Genomic DNA, 22091 nt, shown 5'->3' with positions numbered 1-22091 from the left:
TGACAAGTTTGAGTATAAAAAGAAAAATTGTTGAAAGAATCCAAAGACACGAAAAGAATTTACTGCGTCGTTACACCACCAATGACATCTTTGAATCCCCAAGAGTCAAACTCACGAGAGTCAAGTCTTTTTAGAGCCTCGTTTATTAAAGCATTCCCTACCGATTCCACTTCTTATACCAAGTCAGAGGTCAATAGCTATTCATTTCAACTTCTCTTTCATGATCTCTCTTGGGTAAGAATCAATGTATCAATTATTAAATATGCTTCAGGTGACTATCCACTGTACTTTTAAATTATCAAATATTTTTATTCTTTTACTAATCTTTTAATAAGAATTTTCGTGAATTTATTTCATTATTTCACGCTACATTATAATACGCAGAAAGGAATGTTATTGAAATTTCGAGAAAGTCTTTTCAAATATTATTAATCGGTGGAAGATGAAATTAATTTATTTTATAAATGGTTTTATTTGGAGAAAATCTTTTTATTGTATTTGAGGATTATTAATAGTTGAATTATTGACGAATAAAATTATTTCAGTTTTTTTGTATTAATTATATGTGTGCATATTTTTATATGTGCTAGTGTAGTAATAAATAACATGTTGATAGAAGTAAATATTTTTGGAGATTTATTGGCGGTAGATAGAATTATCAATTGATGATAAAGATATCAGTTGCAACAGCAAGAATAATATAGTGTAATGAAGATTGAAACAATTTTAAATATTTATTTGATAACCCAAGTGAAAAACTAATTACTGATTATTACAATAATTTATCAATATCAGTTAATAAATATTTAAATTAATTTAATTGATTGTAGGTAATAAATATTACATTTTAATTTAATACAATATATTTTGTGTCTAGGGAATTAATTCATTTAATAAAATACAATTTATTGACTAATTATTAGCAATTAAATTCATAAAAAATTTAATTATTGAAAAAAAAAAAAATGTAAAAGTCAAAGTCTAAAATAATTGAATAAAATTTGATTTCATGAATATTTGTATGAATACTGAATCTGCAGTTACTTTTTTTTTTCTTTACTTTAAGCTCATTAGAGGATTTAAGAATTTTTTCCTGACTTTATTATGTAGTTATAAAATTAATTGAATTAAATGATGTTGAAATAAAATAAATGATTATAATCAACTCAAACGTAATAATTTATCTATTAGTTACATTGATTAAACAAAAATTTGTCTATATTAAAGGTATAAATATTAATTTAGTCTTCTTTAAATATATTTATATATATAAATAAAGTATTTCTCTCCACGGTTTCTACGTCATTTAATTCCTAACGTAGCGACTGAGAGACGGGGAAGAAGATTAGTAGAAAATGTGTTTAACCTTAATCCAAATAAACCAGTAATCCTTCTGTCCTCGAGCAGGGTTTATTAAACTCTCCTACTAGGCAAAACAATGTGAACATTAATCTCTTGAGAGTAAAATTTAAAATATAGTAGTGGTGTGGTTTTAACCTATACAATATGATATAATATGTTGGGAGAAAAAGAATGGATAAGCACAGGTTGACTTGAAAAAATAAAATAGGTGGTAACAGTGAGAAAGAATGAAAAAGGGGATAAAGTCTCTGGTATGATGAGGCACGTGCTGAAGAAACGCTAAACACATTTCTGTCGTTTGTATAGAGCAATTAGTATTTATAACAAGGGTGCGCTTTGTCGGGGTCTCTCTTTGCTATATAAGGGAGAGAGAACAAAATTCAAGTCTAAAGAGAAAATTTCATCCTTTAAAAATATATAAGTGCGAGAAAGATGAAAAGTATAGGGATGACACGAAAAAAAAACTATATATATATAAGAGGGGATGGTGCGACCACATGCCGTGAACACCCCGTCTCTTTTATTCCCTTCAGCGGCGTCGAAACGTGACGAGATTTTCGAATAACATGCTCTAACTCTCTTCCTACCTTTTTTATACTTTTTTTTCATCCTTTTTTATTCCACAGCTACTCAACTTGTCTTTTCTCCTTTTATTTCGCTAAGACATTCTCTAACAGTCTAAGGTCTTAGCTTAGAGTTTCTTTTGACGAAAGTTGGAGCAAGAAAATTGTATAAAAAGTTTGATTTACTTTATTTCATTTGACTTTAAATGAAAATATGAAGAGGGAAATAATGGTATTGTCTACTGTTGGAATAAAGAAATAATATGTAAAGTGTAATTCAATAAGTGCCATACTATGTTCATTCTACTATTGACAAGGGTACTTATGAATTGATACGTCATTAATATTGATTGCCTCGGGGTTTGACGCAAACAAGATCGAGAAATTGAAACCACTCGACAGGTTTTCACATGTATATAGGCTGTGTATGCTGGACGAAGATACTACTCGCACACTACTCGCACTCTAGGGAACTATTATCGGTCACTGAACACAGATGGGTTTTTTTTCACTGATTTAATATATATTTTGATACCGTATTTATTTTTTTTTTTTTTTAGTGCATTTACGTGCATTGAGAGAAAAATAGTAATCTTCTTATGATAAAAATTTTAACAAAAAATATTATATGTCGCTGAGTTTGTTGGTGAAAGAAGTATTTGTTGAGAGAATAAAAATTGATTGGAATTAAAAAAAATTCATAATAATTAAATTTAATATTTAAATAGCAATGGAAAAATATTTATTTTGTTATTAAAATTCCAAGGATAAATATTTTATTATTCTAAAAATTTTTGATATACTTTTTAGTTTGACTTATTTACTAAAACTTGGAAGAAAAATTTATTGAAGTTTTCCTTATCAGTTTGAATATATCTGTAGATACATTGTTGCAATTTATTATCTCTTCATCTTGTCATTCTTTTATCTTGACTCAGAGTCTTTGCGGTGGAATCTAAGTAGTGTGGAAATTAGAATGGAAGGTTGTGATGAGAGCTACGGTCACTGAGATGATGAGAACTGAAAAAAGCATAAATGAGAAAACAACTGAAAGAATAAAGGATGAGTCGTTGACTAAAAAGAAAAAAAAAAAGAATAAATTTTCTAGTAAAAATATTAGTCTTTGTATCTCTTGGTATATTTCTGCAAATTAATAAAATATTCCAAGTACAAAATACGAGCAATGATGAATATTAAAGATAGAGAATAAAAAAAAAAAAAAGAAAACTATTAAAGAGATAAAAATAAAATGATTCCATAATGACATAGTTGCATTAATGTTTGATGAAAAATAAAAATCTACCAGTTGAAAAGATAAAATGAGAGTAGAGACTTGATTTTTATATGAAGGTTTATTTCTTTTATCGTTGGAACCTCATTCACGTATTGCCTCATCTTCCTCACTCGCATATTTTCCCTCCTAAAGGATCTACACTCTTCTCGTTGGCCCATTAAAATTCTGAGCACCACACTGCTGAAAAATTACTTGGTTTCTCTGTTTCTCTTTCTCTCATACTCTCATTTATTCTGGTATCTCTTTTGTCTTTCTTCAATCTTTCATCCTGCTTGTCTTTTCCTCTTTCCCTTCCAGCAATTGCGAATGTTTATCTCACTTTAAGATTCGTCGCTTTTATCCCTTTACCCCCTGGTTCATTCTTTCTTTCTCTTTTCGCTCTCTCATCGTTCATTCGCATCGATTTCATCTCCATTTCTCTCCCTCTTTCGCCTCAAACGTCTCACTCGTTTTCGTTACTCTGCTCAAGCCTGTCTGCTCACCAGTTTGCGTTTGTATATCTGTATCTGAAAACCAGGGAATCTTTTCACATGAAATATCTAGCCTAGTGGAGAAGCTAGGGTAAGATTCGATACTCTGTAAAGTATTTCAGGATATGTCAATGAATTGGCTCGATATATTTGAATAATTCTGTGCTGAATGGCTTTTTTTATGTACCTGAAGTTTCGATCGTTGAAAAAAAAGAAAAACAGTCAGTAATAAAAATAGGAATGAAGTTTGAAGTAGCTGTCAGTAACATTCTTACGATTTGTTTTACAATTTTCTAAATGTCTTTAAAGTGTTCACTTTTATATTTAAGTTCGATCTAATACTTAGAATATTTTCACAAGTTTAAAAAAAAAAACCTCTGGTTTTATTAATATTCTATTCGAGGCATTTTAAAAATTTTTCTCCTCAAATTGAATTTTATTTTATAATAGAAATGATTAAATTACTTGTTAAAATAAAACTTATAAAATTCATTGATGAATTGTTCCTTCAAACAAAAATATTTCCATTAGAAAAATTCATTTTTAAATGAAGATATCTCAGATCATAAACTGCATTTTAGAAAGTAAGTTAGCGAAGCACAAAATTAACACAAAGTCAATATTAACTATTACTTTATGAAAAGATTTTTGCATCTTTGAAGGTATACTTCAAATAATTTTTTTTCTTCTTTCAAAGTCTTCTAAAATATTTCTTTTAGTTTGTAAATTGAATATTTCAATCATATAATTGTTGATTTGAAGTTTAAATCCACTTCTAGAGAGAAATTGGAGTTGTTCAAATTTCCTAAACTTTACTTCAATGTTCTAAATTGCTTATTCAGTAATCTTTTGTTGAAAGATCAAAGTTTTTTATGAAAAAAAAAGATCATGACTTAATAAATTTTAATTATTAATATAACTTTAAATACATATATTTTCCAATAATCTTCTATAAATAAAAAATTCTCAGTTATGAAATGGAATTTTTTGCAAATCAAATAAAAATATTTTTTACTATTTATTATGGAGATTCATATTTTTCAATGAATATAAAAAAAAATAAATATAAAGAACCATGAACGTCATTCAGAAAAAAATTCCCTTAAAAGCTTGCATTCAGCAGACTTCATTTCTAATTCTATACACACATGCTCGACATCAATAGTTCTCTTTAAACGACATTTGTCCCATTTTACCCCAATTTCCCCAGTATACAGTGTTGTGGTTTTCAATTGTTTCATCTAAAAAAATTTTCTCACCACATATACCTATCAATAACACTTATGGATGACATAAAAAATATGTATCGCATTAAATCTCAATTCTATGACAGATGAGCACCGATAACCTAAAAAACTATTTGACGGTCGATCACTTTATCTAGAAATGGCATTCACTTTCTCTACTCGTCTAAATCTATATTTACACATACACTGATGTTGCGAATCGTCAGAGAAAATGTGTATGAGAGAGATCCAATACCAATCATATGTATTTATGTATACATATATAGATGTAAGCATACATACTAGACTACCCTTACGTATTCATACGTGAAAGTCGTTGCAGTTTGTGGAGGATAGGCGTGAGCTATTCCTCACCCTATACTCTATATGTATATATGAGTCTATGAAACTTCTGTGTGTGTTCATTTATCGCCAGACTTTAGCCACCGGGCTATCGTTACCCTCCGAAATAATCGAACTGTGACTCCATCACTCCCTTGTGCATTTGTCATTGAACCTCGACGAATTCATCATTGCCAAAACGAGTGATCGTATTTGGGGATGTCTAGAGTTGATTTGATTCAACGATTATCATCTCCAAACAATTTTTTTTGTTTTTTCACCTAAAAAAGAAGTAAAAATAAATTAAAAAAGTTCAAATATAATTTTTGGATCAATAATCGTTGGGAAAAAGAGTAAGTTTTTTTTTTTTTTCTTTGATGAAGAAAATCTGTCTTTATTGTTAAAATTAAGCAGAACGTGTGTTTTATTAATAGAGAATAGTCGTGTTAGGCTGCTGTCAGAACAATGGATGTTTTCATTTAGAATAATACTGGAAAATAGCGAATTGTACGTTACATCGTCCGGGGGCAGCACGAGCATCAGAATATTCTGCACTGAGGGCGGAGCCAAGTAGCGGTCGATATGAAACACCCCTGAATGAAACAACCTCTGCACCCTCTCATTTCTGCCATCAATTCTTTCTCACTCTTTTTACCCAGCTAGATTTGTCTGTCTTTCTTTATCTTGCTTTTCCGCGGATTCTATCCCTGATGGACTTGCGCTCCATGCACATTTTTGTGTTCCGCCCTTACGTATATATCTATATACTTACACAACGCAATTCGTCATAACCACGATCGTCGTGGGCGTGAATGTCGAAAGCATGAGTTGTCTTTCTTTCCACCTGCAGCGAGAAATCCCAGCGCTAATTCCCCTATTCCACTTTCGCCCTCGTTTATTTACTTATGTTATCGTAATATGGAAAAATAATAAACTCGATACTCATACTTTTGAAAATAAGTAAAAGGTTTAAGTAATGTAATATGATATTGATTGAAAATATTTGTTAAAGCATTTTTGAATTATTTATTTAATCAGAAAAGAAATAAAAATATTGGCTTTGATGACTCGACGATAAAAAATGGGTTTTTTTATTGAATTTGTGAATGAAAAATGTTTCATTTGAACATCATTTTTATTTCGAAAGGTAAAGGGATCTAGGTTATAAATAAACTCGGTATTATATTTGGTTAATAACTCACTGGAAATAAGAGATATATACAAATTTAATAAAACTAACAATGTTTTATTTACAATTTATTTTAAAAAAATTACCTTAATTATTATTCTATATTTTATTAATTAATTTTTTAATTTCAAAAATAAGATTTTTTTTTTTTATAAATTAAAAAAATGGAGTTATCTATTCTTTACTCAAAAAAAAAAAATGAAAAAACAACAAAATGATGTATAATGACTAAATATAAAAGAAAAAACATTTAAATAAGTAATATATTTATTGAATAGAAGTAATATTATTATTGGTTCATGATAATAAAACTTAATCAAGTAAATAAAAAAAATTACATATAATTGTTCAAATATTTTGTATTTAATGAACATAAAGAGCAAACAAAAGTATTTATTTAGAGAAAATAAAACCTCACAAAAATAATAGTTACTTTTTGATGAAAAATATTCATTGTGGGAATTTAATATTTAATCCATTGAGTTCTATTAAATAGCGATAACGCGATAATTCAGATGGAAGTGAAGGGAGAAGGAGAAAAAGAAAGAGAGAAAAGTTATAAGCCCTCGAAATCTGGGAGATTGATCATTATAGTCCATATAATCCAATCGGGTTTGTTATTTTATTGAATCTATCATTTTAGTACTCATTTTAATATCGTTACCCACGTGCAATCAATGTAACGGACACTTTTTTTTTTCAAATCTATTGATTAAGTTGAATAATGAAATCTATTGATTGAATTAAATATACCACTAATAATGTTTAATTATCAGTAAAATACTTGAATAAAATTTATCAATTATAAAAAATTATATAATAATATTGAAAAACCACTTATTATTTTTATTGAATTATTTTTAGAATGACTATAATTGGTCTAATTATGATTTCAAAAGAAAAATAAAATTCTCAAAAAGAGATTTAATTGATTGAGAAGGAAAGTTATTCCATTAAATAATTCAAGTATTATGTAGGAATATAAGAAGATCCCCAAGTAAGTTGAAATGTGCTTGTTATCGTTTTGTCTTGCATCTGTGTCGACATAAAATGCCGTACTAACAACGGAAACAAACTTGAATAACAATGGTCGCTTATCCGCTGGAATCGTCTGGCATCTTTCTCCTTAAAGTCACGTTTCGACTTTTCCACAATGGAGTCGACTACATCGATTCCTAAGTTTACTTCTATGGGTATAACTTCTCATGACTTCTACGCTCCTTGGAATTGTTGCTGTGCCAAATACGTCATATAGAGTGTACTTAGTTATAACTTCATATAAGTATAGTCGTATTATTTAATTATCTTGAAACTTTACACCATGTAAAATAGCTTCAACATTGTATTCATTGTGTTTTCACAGAAATAAAATATTTGTTTATTTATAGAATTATACTCCACTTTTAGTTTGTTTTTAAATAAATATTTATTATTATTATTATTGAATAAATAAGTAATAATAATAAATGAAAAAACATGAAGGGAATTAATTAAAAATAATGGAGTTTTTTTATTCGGTTGAAATATTGATCTATCATTAGATGCTTAAGTACTCATTAATTTAATAGGAATATAATCTCACAGTTTGTGATAAAGATAGCCTAATAGTATTTTAGGATATAGTAAATTGCTTCAGTTTAATGTATAGTGAATAAGATAAAGCTATAGCATCCAATGAATACATATAACTTCGGTGTAGATTTCAGTAGCCACTCAATAAACCATACACTAATGTCTACTTTGCTACTTATAGATGTACATTTATATATTGTGGATAGAATATACAATACTCGAATAACCATGTTATATCGGTCTTTCGGGATCTCAAATAAAAGTTCCTTAACAATGATTATAACTGAAATTCTAGCGATCATCGTACCATATTTTATAAAATAAAAACTTTCTCAAGAATTATTATTTAAAAAAAAAAAAACAAACTTTTTTCTCAATCCAACTCTTTCCTAAAAAACATCATCAAAATTTATTTATAAAATAAAATAAAAATAATTTACATATATTTTATTAAAGTAAAATATTTTTTAGAGTTGAATAAAAAGTTTATATTTTTTGTGAGAGAAGAAGAAAATCAGATATGTCGTCGAGAAAAGAAAAGACGGTTATAATGATGACATGAGAATATCAAACTCGACTAAATATTCAGCTTATGTTCCCTTGAATAATATTTTGAGATGTTAGTCATCTAGAAAAATGTCTCGAAGCAGAAAATTCAAACGATAGAGATAAAATTGAAGCCACGCAAGTCTCAGATCAATCGCTACCAATCTGTTAACTTTTCTCCTTTCGTGCCTTGCAGCTCTCAGCCGTTTCATTCTCGTGAACGAACAAGCATTACTTCTCTTCGTTTCTTTATCATGTTCTCTCACTCGGCATCCCTTTTTTTTTATCTATATCTCGCTCTTACACGATTCTCTTTCCCCTCGTGTATTTCACTCGAAAATCTCTCCCAATCCTTTCTATCTCACTTCACCACACTTGAATCCAATAATGTTTCATCTCGTTTCACCTTTTTTCTCACTTCTTCACTTATTCTAGTCGGTATTCATTTCTCCCTCTAAAACATATAGACGATCTCAATGGCTGCTGCTGCAGTTTCGTTCCACGAAGCTTTGGTCCAAAGCCCCTAGAAGTCTCGAGTGTCTTGTATACAGATACGTGGTCGTGTCTCAGAATCTTTTTCTTTTCGCCTCTTCGATGCTCTTCGACGTCCATCGTTGAAATCGTTTTCAAGCGTGCACGGATACACAAACACTCAGCTTTACTTCTTTCCATTTGACTCACTCAATCTCTACTACTCTTTCCACTTTTTGACTCTTTTAGAAACAACGTTCGAACAGTATTTAAAACATTTAGAGTGTTAACTCTTCAAAGTATATTGAAAAAAAAAAAAATCAAATGCAAACTCTTTTATTTTTAATTACATCAGACAGTAATTGGCAATTTAATGTAATGAAAGGAACGAGTTGAGAGGAATCAAGAAAAGAAAGGGGTGAATATGAAAGTTAGTTTTGATGGAAGACTGTTAAAAAGGCAAGAATTTCAAAAGCTATTAATAATGGCAGGGATACACAGATGTATAGACAGGGTGGCCGTTGTGAGTTCGTCCTCGACACGAGTCTTCTCAGCTTCAGTTCATTGTGGGCATGTTAGAAAGAGCAAAGACGATTTGTGAGAGGAAAAGGTATAGACACAAGAGAGAATATGGTGGTGAAAAGGGGATTCACTAGAGGGTGATGCTGCGTTGTTGAGGGGGAATGTGAGGATAAACTATGGAGTTAGGGTGAGGGAAAAGACATTATTCTTTCCGGTATACGGATTCATACTAAACGTGGATGGAATTAGGAATATATCCTGACATTTCAAATCCAATCCCTATTGTCCGCAACGTTCAATCGCTCGGCTATTAAATAAATCCAAGTATAAGAGGTCAAACTGTCAATTGTTATACTTTACTTTACTTACTTTACAAATCGACTGGGTAATATAATGTAATACTTTTGCACTCAACCTTTCACATATAAGCTATTTATGACACCTGAAACACTTCAAGTATCATTTCAATTTTTTTTTTTTCATTATAAGTAGTATTACGGATATTACACAATTCTGTAGTTTACAATTTTAAAGCTTTCAAGTTGATAGAAATGAATATAAATATATATTTTTGTGGATATAGTCCACTTCATATGCTTCAAAAATTGACCATTTTTTGGATGTTAATCGATTTAACTTGATAACCATATTTTTAGTGATGACAAATTACAGTAAGCATTTATAAAATATCATATTGCGCTTTTTTGTTTATAAAACGATGGCTTTTATTTCATTAAATATCTTGAAAATAACACATCAGAGATCGGTACATGACAGGTATAATTTTTAGAGATTTTTATGAGGATTAAAATGAATTCAGTCTCAACTCTCTACGATCAATAGTTCTCGAGATATTTAATTGTTTATACGAAAGTACTACTGTTTTTTTGAATAATTTATTGTAGTCCATCAAGAAATAAACTTTTGAAAGTTATCGGAAGTTACATCTATGCCGAATATGTATAAAACAACTTGGTATTAATTATTGTTGAATAAATAAAATGTTGATATTTTTGGGTATTTTAATTAAAATTAATACTCCAAAATGATTTTAACGATTATTTTTATTTTCACGGTACTTGAATTTTCGATATTTGCAAGATAGAAAAATTCGTTTAAGTATAAAATTTCAATGGAAAAGGAAAAATAGTTTTCATGTATTGAAAATCCGATATCGAATAATAGGTCCAAAGGCAGGCAATGCAGAAAAATTGGTATATATATTATATACATCCGTACATGCATGCAGAAAAGAGAATGCCAACCACTTTGTCATTATTTTTTTTTCTTTCTTTTCCCATCTTGCTTGGAAAACATATAATGTGTACATATAAATACAATGATAAATAACTCCTTAAAAGGCTTTATTTATTAAAAATATCTATAAAGTGAACTAATCAAACCAATTTCCTATCATGTTAAAAATGAAAAAATTAATAAAACATAATAAATAAAATACTTTATATTACTTCTAATAATTTTAATTAATTTTCGAATAAATAAATTTTTTTTAATGTTCTAAAAACATTTTAAAACGTTTAAAATATTAAAATAAAATTTGATGAAGCTTTTGAAATTGACTCTATTAATAATTAATTATAAATATTAATAATAAAATTACTCTTTGAAGGCAAGAGTATTAAGCGAGAGCTAATTGCCATGATATTACGATATTTGTCGTCAAGGATCTCATCAGAGGCCATGGAATAGTCGTAGGTTATTTTTTGTTCTTGTCTATTTTCTGTTTTTTGTTGAGACAATCTTGGCAGGAGCGAGGACCATATAATACAGAGAGACTGGATAGAAGTAGAGTGGAGTAAGTGGAAGTGAGACAGTCTGGTCTAAAAGGAAAAAGAAAAAGTATAACCGCAGGAGGGCAGAAACGAGCTGGTTTCCCCCGAATTCTCATTCCCCTTTTTGTCTTGCTTTCTCTCTCTCTCTCTCACTCACTCTTTTGCTACGTGAGACATTGCGTATATTCGTATCTTGGCGCGTTGCCTTGAGCTTCCCTAACGTTCTTGGTATGTCCGGAAATTGAAGATGGTCTCCCATGGCTTTCCGGCTTGTCAGCCACTAATTTTATTTACCTCCCTCATCACTTTATCCTTTCACCAATGTAATTATACTCTTATCAGTAGTCTGCTCTTACTTGCAAAGTTGCGTTAAATCTTTTATATTCACATTTGACATGATAATTATTTAGTTTAATGAAAAACTTTTCCATTTGTCGACGTGGCTATACTTAATTGAGGGAGAAAGAGGGAGAAAATCTGCCTCAGGAAGACGTTAAACGCTAATGGTTGTCATAAAGTCTAAATGAAGTGCCAGAGCTTCGAATTTACAGAACGGAAAGAGCAAGGAAGGGAATCTAGAAGAGTCCTTTGTGTTCGCCATAGGGTTGGAGAATGAGGGGAAAACAAAAGACTTGAACAAGAAGAGTGATTAAGAAAGAAGTTAAACTTCAGGAGTAAATAACAGAGCAAACGTGACTAGGAAATAAAACAACACGCAACCTGTCTGCTTCGATTTTTACTTAATAGATTATTACTTACTAAATATAATGTTACAATAACTTACCAGTTATTTAATAAACACCAAGTTTTTAATATTTATGAATACATTATTCATAATATTGATTCAAGCAGTCTTTGATATATAAAACTAAATAAAAGGAAAATAGTTTTTTTTATAAAACAGTTGGGATAAAAAAAAATTTACTTCCATAAAAAAAAAATTGAGAGAAGAAATAAATCATTTTTAGAATCAGAAAAAAAATTTATTTGATTTCGTATTGAGTATCAAATATTTATTGTGAGAATTTTTACTTCGTCAAAGAATTTTTGATACTTGAATTGTTCATTTTGGAGAATAAAATGTTGACATGTTCATTATAAAAGGATGTAGCAATCAAACCTTGCTTTGTATGTTGGTGAATTGTTCATCGATAGTACTCCAATACATGGATCAATACGAATTACTCACTTTTTCCTGTGAGGTCTATTGATCGGTTTTATATAGAGTATCATTTCGATAAAGGTTTTAGATTGATCAAAATTAAATATAGATAACTTCATGCATAACAATTTTATTTAAACATTTTTTAGGAAACATTACATTCCAATTAGAAAATTTTTAATTATTTAATTTTATTAAACCAATCATTTTACTAAATAATTATTTCATGTAAATTATACTCTAAATTAAAGTAAATTTCCTTTGCATGTTTTTTAAGTATATAAATTTAATTATGTTCACGACAAGTAGTTTGTTAAAAAAATTCAAAACTCTTGATGAGAGAGTAGATTATTTTCTGGTATTTAAATAAATAATTTATCTTTAAACATAATTTTAAATGAATATTTATTGACAGAATGTTCTAGAGATATTTCTTTTTTTGGAGTAATCAATAAAGAAATAAATCTCACACCAGTAGCAATAAATTAAAACGAGCTTCTTTTTTACAAAAAAAAAAAAATTTTTCGTTTGAATCTAAATGTCGTTGGCATTTCGAATGACGCGTTACTCTCTGACAGACATAGTCGCGTGTTCACAAAGTAACAGTCACTAGTATACTTGGCCACCCACGCGTTTGTCTCTGTGCGTGCAAGAGACGATTTATACGACGTACAGATATCCAAGTACGACTCGTTAAGACTAACCAATACCAATGGTATAGAAGAAGTTCGTTAAGATTGAAAAAGATCTAAATATATGATAAGTAATTAATAAATAAAAAAAATCTTTACAATACACAGAAGTAATTATAAATAAAAATAAAACAAGAAAGAATGGAATAATATTGAAAAAGATGTAGATTAATAAAACGATTTGTTAGGTTTGTAAATGAATTTAACTGGTATAAATATCGAGAGATAAATATCACATTTGACATTTCCGTGGTGAGAAGTAAAAAAAATCCCTGGGAGAAATGAAGTAGTGCATTGCCATAGGATCTCAATATAGCTTTGGAGTAATACAATTTAGTTGATTGATACTTGATATTGTCGACAACATTTATGACATTTTTATTCAATCAAAATTGTTTTGGAAAGAGGAATAAATAAAATGTATATATTATCACGTATCAGTATACTGTGATGAGTGTAAAATGAAAAGATGAGTAAAAATGTGAATATTTTAGTGTGAGGTATGTATGGTGGTAGTTGATGATAGGTCGGAGGGAATGAGGAAAAAATTCTGTAGATTTCTACAAATATGGAAATCGACATTGGAATTGGCAATGCTTGGAATTGTGAAACGAAAACTAAACGAGATTTTCCATGATTTTTCTTCTTCTTTTAATCCGACATACTCTTTTTATTTTTTTCAATCAATCTCTCTGTCAAATTTATACACATATATGTGGTCTCCTATTATAGTTTTAACTCGCTCGTTTTACTCGTTCTTCGATGCGTAAACTGATTCCACGTGGTTTTAACTCCCTCTCTAGACATCCCTATGATGCCGAGTAACGTCGACATGGGAGAGTTGATGTCAATCGATTCTCCATCTGGCGAGAGAATGATAGAGATCTTGACAGATCACACTGTTTGTTAATCTGATCGTGTGATCTTGTTATATGTATGTTACTTCTTTGATAAATCTCTCAAGTAAACGGTTAGAATTATTTATTTATTTCGTAATTGGAAAAAATATATTATATTAGCTGCTGTTAATGAGTCATATTGACTTGAGAATGTGGTTGTTAAAAAATTCTAAAGAATACTTTTGAACTCTCAAGCGGAAAGAAACAACTTCTTCACACTTATTTGAGCTAAAAAAAAAATATATGACTTTATGGTTCTTTTTCAAATTTTACAGGTCGAAAAAAAAATAATTGAAGGTTTTTTTCTTCGATTTTTTACGCATAATTATTTTGAAGTATTTATTACTTTATTAGTAAAACATCAAAATTAATTATTTATGTTTAAAAAATTATTTGTTTGATTTTTTGATAAATGTTTTTTTCTTCATTTCTTTAAAAGAAATTTTAAATGTATTTTTTAAATGACATAATTAAATTTTAAAGAAACATATATTGATTTAAATAAAAGAAAATAATTTGATTAATATCAAGACGTCACTTAAATAATTTATTAATTAAAATCGTGACAAAATGATTGTAATTTTAGTTTGATCTCTTAGTTATATGTTTACATTCCCACAAGCTGTTTGAGAATGCGTCGAGATTATTGAAATTTATGACTGTTAAATTTAGAGAAATTTTGGAGCATTTAACGATAATTTATTTACGCTGGGAAGGAGTGAAAAAAAAAGCAACAGTAAGTTGAAAGAAACATGAAATAATTTGTAAAAAAGAAAAGGAATAAAATGTATAATAAAAAAGAATTTTAAAAATAAAAGAAATAACAGTAAGGCAAAAAAAAAAGGAAAAAAAGAGAAAATAAGAAAGATGAAAAAAAAGCAGAACTAAAGCACCCGGCTGAGCTGCGTTCCTGGCTCCAACGGCCCTGACGTCCGAGGTTACTCGAAAGTATCCGAACCTGGCCGATCTAGCCGGAGGCTCAAAGCCCATGTGTTGTGGTCGTACCAAGTGCTTTGTGACGCGGGAGGTGCAGTGTCCGTTTTTTTTCCCTGGACTATTTACCGAAAAATTGTCATTTCCTCAGGTCCTGGATATTATTCTGAAAGAAAACCCAAGGAATTTGACAGCACAGCGTGACTAAAACATCATTTTCGGGTGTGTCGCTGGACCGGCGTCATCTCACACAGCGTTTATCGTTGAATAAATGTGGACGTAGAGAAATAATAATCTGTGTATGTGGTAGTAAAAGTATGTGTGTGTATGTCAGGGCGAGAAAAAAAAAGCAGTAGACAGGCTTTGACGTTTGACAGACAGAGACAGAGTTAAAAAGGAACGTCTCAGGTAAAAACAGCTGGAGTAAGAGAGATAGTGTGAGGTAAATACCGGTATCTTGAATATAAGGACTCGGTTGTATATTAGTTTATAGTTTGAGTAGATTCAAAAAAGAGAAACCGGCTGGTTTGGCCAGCCTGTCATCTCTCAAAATATATGTATATGTATTTATATATGCTGGATAATACATGCTATATTGTATACTATACCTAAGCCCCTAATACAATCTTTAAGGTAGTCCGATGAAAAGTAACATAAAGTTAAACGCCTGTTTTTTCCATTTTCATACTTCCATTTCAAGTAACAAAATATCTTGAATTTTTTTTTATTTATTCAATACTTGTTAATGAAGCCATAAAAAAATTGCAGTAGTGGGAAATAAATGATATTTTTGTGTAAAAATATATGGGTTCCCACTACTTTTAAAAGTTAACCTGTAGAAATAAATTATTAACAGTCTCGTATTAATCTCATATTTATGTGAAAGAAAAAATTACTTTATGCTTTTTTACATAATTATCGAGAAAAATATTGCTTGAATATTTTCTTTTACTCAAAAATAATACCTAACTTTGTAGATAATTTATAATTATATTAATTGCCAAATAATTATTTTAATTTTCTGCTTATAAGAAATAATAATAATAATAATAATAATAACGATAATAGTATTGTAGGTTATTTGCAATTTTATTATTACGCTTAACTTTCAACAAAAGTAAATGTATATATAAAAAATAAAGTACAGTCTTAATCAGAGTACTTTAAATTTACCAAACAACAACAACAACATTTCTGAAAAATGAAATCAGTGTTTTTTCTCACCGCGCGTGTGTGCAAATGTCTGTGCGCCGGGTGTGACGAATAAGTGTGCGCGCACGGCGGAAGAAGAAGAGAGGAAGAGGGCGCAATGGACGCGTTTGCTGTTGGTGAAAAAGGGTGTACGCTAAAATCGAAACCGCTCACGAGTTATTGCTAATAGTTTATTGAATATTATTGTTATTATTATTACTAATATTATTATTATTTGATCGACTATTTGACAGATCGACTTTGCAGATTATTTATGTGACAGTCTATTGGCACGTTAAAAATGAATTTTAAAATTAAATAATTAATGTGGGTGTCTATGTATATGTATATGTATATATGTGGTGTCTTTATTTCTACAGGAAACAAGTGAGAGGAAAATTATGAGTCAAGTGGACAAATAAGTCAGTGAATTATTTGGGGATTTTTTGGTTGTGTTATTAAACACAAAATATATCTAAGAGTCAATAGAGAAAAGAGACGAGTGATTCTGAAAGTCTCTCCTCTTTTTGAGAGAGAAAAAGAGCAGGTGCAGTACAGCCGGTGTTCCACCATCGTCTTTCAACAACTCATCCAATTTTAAAATGGTAAGGATTTTTCTGTTAATTAATCTGATTATTAGTTCTACGAATTACGGATGTTTATTCAAAGATTTGTTCGTTTTCAGTCAATTAAGTATGATTAGAATATTAAAGGTAATTCTTGTGATAGAACAAAAATACTTTAAATAAAATAATAGGATTTATTTAAATGATGTTACGATTTTTTTTTAATAATTTTATTTTAAAGTCTTTGTTTTTAATTATATAAATACTTCACTTTATTTCATCTTTATTTAAATCAATTTTTTATCTTTTATACGAAAAAAATTATTCAATTAAATATTTAAAATTATAAAAACAATCTCAATTATTACAATGAAAAATATACTTGGTGATTATTATCTTGGTGAAAAAAATTTTAAAAAATCGAATTTTCATTGATAAATTTAATTTGCTAAAAAATGAATATCTTAACAGGATGATTTGTTTATTTTGGAATACACATACATTTCGATTGACGACACGTGTGAGTTATATACATTTATCAAGATAGAAATGGCTCTTTCACGTCTTAAAATAGCTCTAGGGTTATTAATAAATAGCTTAGATACAATTTACTAGTATGTTTTATTGTTGTTTATTTTTTAATGCTCTTTGGTAGTCGAGGTGTAAGAGAGCTGTCACTCGAGTCTAGAGGCTACTTATTTCCGTGGTGTTTGCGGTCGCGATATCATTTCTATGTTCACAAGTACGACTCTTTGATCAAGTATATATGAAAAACATATACAAATACACTAGCAGAACGGATTCAGGATTGTGTAGACGATGAAGCTTTGTCTCTTGAACGATATGTGAAGATCTGCGCGTGCGCGAATCTACACATACACATAAAGAGTGAGAAAGAGATGAAATGTTAAATAAAATGAGAGTGTAAGAGAGAACGATAGATGTTCAAGCACTACAGGAGGTGCATAGAATTTTTAAAGGGCTTTTCACTTGGAGGCTTAACGCTGTAGGGAACCCCAACGTCGTTTTCGTTCTCTTTGAATACTGACTCTACTCCAATCCTCAACATATACATATATGTGTATGCTCAAAGTAGATATTATTCAATGGAGAAAACAGTTTTTTTCCCATTTGCCATTTGTATATTTAATTTCGAGAAAAATATGTTATCACTCTGAAATGTTATACGCTTTGCTTTTCCACTTTTTTTTTATCTCTCTCTAGATATTTGAAGATTCATCTTGAAATTTGTAACAAATTCGAGGTAATTTAGATTCATCTTCTCAACTATAGTTTGAGATAAAAAAAAAAATAGAGTATTAAGAGGTCCAGTAGAAAAAAATCCATTTAAATCAAAAGATGAGCAAATATTTTTTTTTTTTGTAACAAATCGAATCAATTTATGTATGATTGATTTTTTTTCAAGTCTTTATTGGTAACAGTTTTCTTTGGTAGTGATATAAATAATAGGTATCATTGCCAGTTGAATGTTTATCTAATTTATGTGATTTGTTCGTCTTCTGGATTGTGTCCATTTATACTAAATAGTCTGTTTATATTTTGATTCGCTTTTCTTAGTATTTAACAAGTTCTACGAACAGAATTAATTGTCTTCAATAATTTCTGTTATTTAATACATTTAGTTTTTAATTTTTTTTTTTTTTTAATGAATTAAAATTTTTTAATTTATTTCTGTAACAGTAAAATCTAATGGAATTGATTAATTGTTTGAAAAATTAAATACTTCATCAATAATAATTCTCTGAATTAATAAATATTCACGACCTGTTTGTTTTGACATTGATAAAGTTCAACGAGAAAAAATTTCATTTAACTCTATCCTACTTTTTGCTCTAATTAAAATCAATTGATTGTCAAAAAGGCTTAATTTTTTTTTTTTTGTTACACATTCACTTTATAGTAGGCATAATGATGCTTTTGATGTTTCTGTTATTAGGATATTTTTGGATTATTTTTTAAAGCATCATTGAATGAATATCGATAATTGGTAAATTTATTATTTGATTCTTGTTGCTCCATAGGGAATCTGTATGATTGCCTACTCACATCTGTATATGATAGAGGGAATATAACATTGGGATAATTACGATTTTGCGGTTATACGCATCGTCCAATGAATCACTTGAATACATATAATACATACACAAAGAAAGTAAGGGTTATATGTTGTGTGTGAAACAGTAATATACACAAAGGTATATATTCATGTGTACCAATGTGTATATTATACTCATACTCAACACAAATATAACACTGTACTTCATATAATAAAATGATGCATTGCACTGTAGGGAGTCGACATTCGGTTACTTTCGTTTCGTCTGATTTACCGTTTGACTTGAGACTGAGTGAGACAGATAGACAAATCAGAGGCGAAAGAAAAAGGAAAGAAAATCGGATAAAAAAATAAAGTTAACAAGAATTCTTTTTTTTTCTTCCTTTCTTTCTTTCTTTCTTGCAGTGTACAAGTCTACATTGCACTACAACACACTTTTATGTTCTTTATCTCTTTTAGTTCAACACTGAATACCCGTGTCAGAGATCTCGTGGTGTATGGCTTCTGGGTAATTGTTGTAGCGCACGCGCTAATTGGATAACGAAGTACCCGTAATACTCCAGCTAATCGCGACAAACCGATTTTCTACAGAAAATATTATAACTCTTGTTACAAAACTATTTAATGTCGAAAAGTTATTGTTAAAATGATTATTATTGTTATGATCATTTTTATTAAATTATCCATTTCCAAGTTTTTCACTTCCCCTTATTTTTATTCTTAACGCGTAGTAACCCGAATCGATTTGTCATCATTTGCTAGGACGTCGAGTCAAGATAAGCTGCTCAGCACCGTGAGTTTAATCGTTAATGACGTACAATCGATCGACTCATACGATTTATTAAATGATTACTTGTTTTTTTTTATTCACGTTAAACATTTGTTTACACTAAAAAGACTGTTGGTTTTATTTTATTTTTTCCAGTTTGGTTTTTATTGGTATTTAAATTAATAACATGTTGATAAGACGAATAAATATTCTGATATGATGGTTATAAAAATAAATTGCAAGTTAGGTAAATAAGTTTGAGAATTTATATTAGTTTGAGTATTTTATGTAATAAAATTCAATTAATTCTAATGCATAAATATAAGCCTTCAGTCATGAAGGCTTAACTGGAGTTTATAAACTTAAGTTTAGACCTCAATATGATAAATTCAAACATAACTCTAACTTTGAGAACTAAACTTGAGTTTAAATACAATAGATAATCTTGTTATGAGCCTCAAAATCCATCGAGAAAATCTTGTCTTGAGATAATTCAATTGACTCAATTCTGAGTCATTAAATAATCCAAGATAAATTAATATTTATAATAACAAAAATTAATGAATTAATGAATTATTAATTTAATATTTTACTTAATTAACAATTAAATTATTTTAGCTAGATAAAAATTATTTTTATTCCTGGAAAATCAATATTTTATTGCAATTAAATATGAAAAAATTGAGCTACAAAAATATTTTTACATCAAAATAAGTTTTATCTCTACTCTGAAATATTTAAAAAAAAAACGACAAATGATTGAACTTGGAAAAATTTTTTATAATTAAAAAATGAAATAAATTGTTTATTGATCAGTGATGAAATGTAATTTATAGGATATTTATTGATATGAAATAATTGAAATAATATTTTTCCTCTCAATTAGTATTTTTATTTTTTGTTTTTTAACAAACGAGTATCCATGCGTAAACATACACATGTTAAAGTTCGTATGTCTCGTTTTGTGATTGAGAACTTGCTCATAAGCTTATATCGTTTCTTCGCAACCGTAGCGCATAACTCTATCTGCGAGCCTCTGTAAATAATGTGAAACATGCGGTATGTAGTATATATGCCAGTGTCATAAGCACGCCGAGACCACGTTCTAACTTATTCATGTGTATAAATTTCCTCATTGCGTATATTCAATGCATACATGCATCTACCTTTATACTGTAGTTGTATATAGATATAACTTAACTTCCTCTACAATTTATATTAAATATAAGCATCATTAATCTATGATTGATTATTACATTTTTATTATTACGATAATTATTGTTATTACACGTTAAGCAATTTTAAGCTTTGTGTATTAACCACAATCATAAAGCAAAGAGTAATTTGTGGCTCTCTTTATTTAGCATCTCTTTCTTTCTTCAAAGTGTGAATGTTTTGTACTATGTACATTATATACAGCATGCTTCATTGTCGACAAGTCTGATATAAATGTTGATGCAAATTGCCCAAGAAAATTCGCAGGTTTGAACTAGTAGTTAGAAGAGTATGAGCGCAAGTTTCTGTTTACCATCAAGGTAAAAAGTTGAAGAAAAAAATGATTAAGCAAGCATTTATGGAGGTTTAAGTTGCCTTTTATTCCATGCAAACAGCAGTTTTGACGTTCCATACCATTCGTCACGCGCTGCAAAATTTTCCAATAATTTTCTGTTGTTAAAGGTCGATTTCATTTAGCATAAATGATTGAAGAAGAAAAAAATAAAATAAAACATATCACGATAGGAAATCGAAATAAAAAATTGTACATCAATAAATAAAATTCATCACTTGGACAAATATTAATTTTATATTGGCTTTTCGTGTCAGCTATTGACAATCAATTCGTCTCATAAATTTATTCATCAAAGCAAATACCAGAGTTCATTCTTAAATTTCAACACAACTACCAGTCACGAATAAAATTAATTAACGTTCGAATAAGCGTGCGATAGTACGTCTGTCAACGCGAACACAATTTAATGTTGTTCCGTAGTATCTATAGATGCATGTATTAATATTTTATAAATTTATGTTGGTATAGATTGGTTAGATACGTACATCATATATTGCTATGTAGATATTCTATGGGCACGCGTGCCTACGCATATACGCGTTCCAGTTGGTGTAAGCGACGTTTTTCACGCAAGAAGAAACACGTGTGCTATTATATGGTTTGTGTGTATCCGTTAACTACCTACTTAAATATACTTTCCATCAAATGGATCATACCAATTACTTATTATTCTTGATTGTAATAATTCATACTTGTGAACTGAAAAAAAAAAATGCATCATATTTATTCATGATTTTTTTCTTTTCAATTGATTATTAACACACCAGATTAAATTTTTTTTTTCTTATCTATTTATAACAATTCTTAACAGATATTAATATTTATTTCAATTCTACTATTAAATCAAAATCTATCAAATTCTATTAAAGGTTTTAGTAAATC

The 22091-nt window shown here is 29.1% G+C and overlaps 1 protein-coding gene across 3 annotated transcripts in view; it reads left to right on the top strand.

Moving 5' to 3' along the window:
• The window catches only part of sbb (scribbler), a 104381-nt gene that overhangs the window by 10239 nt on the left and 72051 nt on the right, over nt 1–22091 (top strand). Inside the window, exons 1-2 of one of the 3 annotated variants that reach the window (XM_035080616.1) lie at nt 15106–15478; nt 16608–16832. The exons of 1 other annotated variant lie outside the window; for it this stretch is intronic. The gene's annotated coding sequence lies outside the window, so the exon portion shown is untranslated. Of the gene's footprint in view, nt 1–15105; nt 15479–16607; nt 16833–22091 lie in introns of those variants that run through there. One more of the 3 variants, XM_035080615.1, reaches the window with a different exon arrangement.

The sequence above is a fragment of the Chelonus insularis genome, unplaced genomic scaffold (assembly GCF_013357705.1).
Source record: "Chelonus insularis isolate UGA/USDA-ARS -01 unplaced genomic scaffold, ASM1335770v1 contig_310_pilon, whole genome shotgun sequence".
NCBI lineage: Eukaryota > Metazoa > Arthropoda > Insecta > Hymenoptera > Braconidae > Chelonus > Chelonus insularis.
Note: the sequence above shows the minus strand (reverse complement) of the source record. Positions and strands in the feature narration are given on the sequence as shown.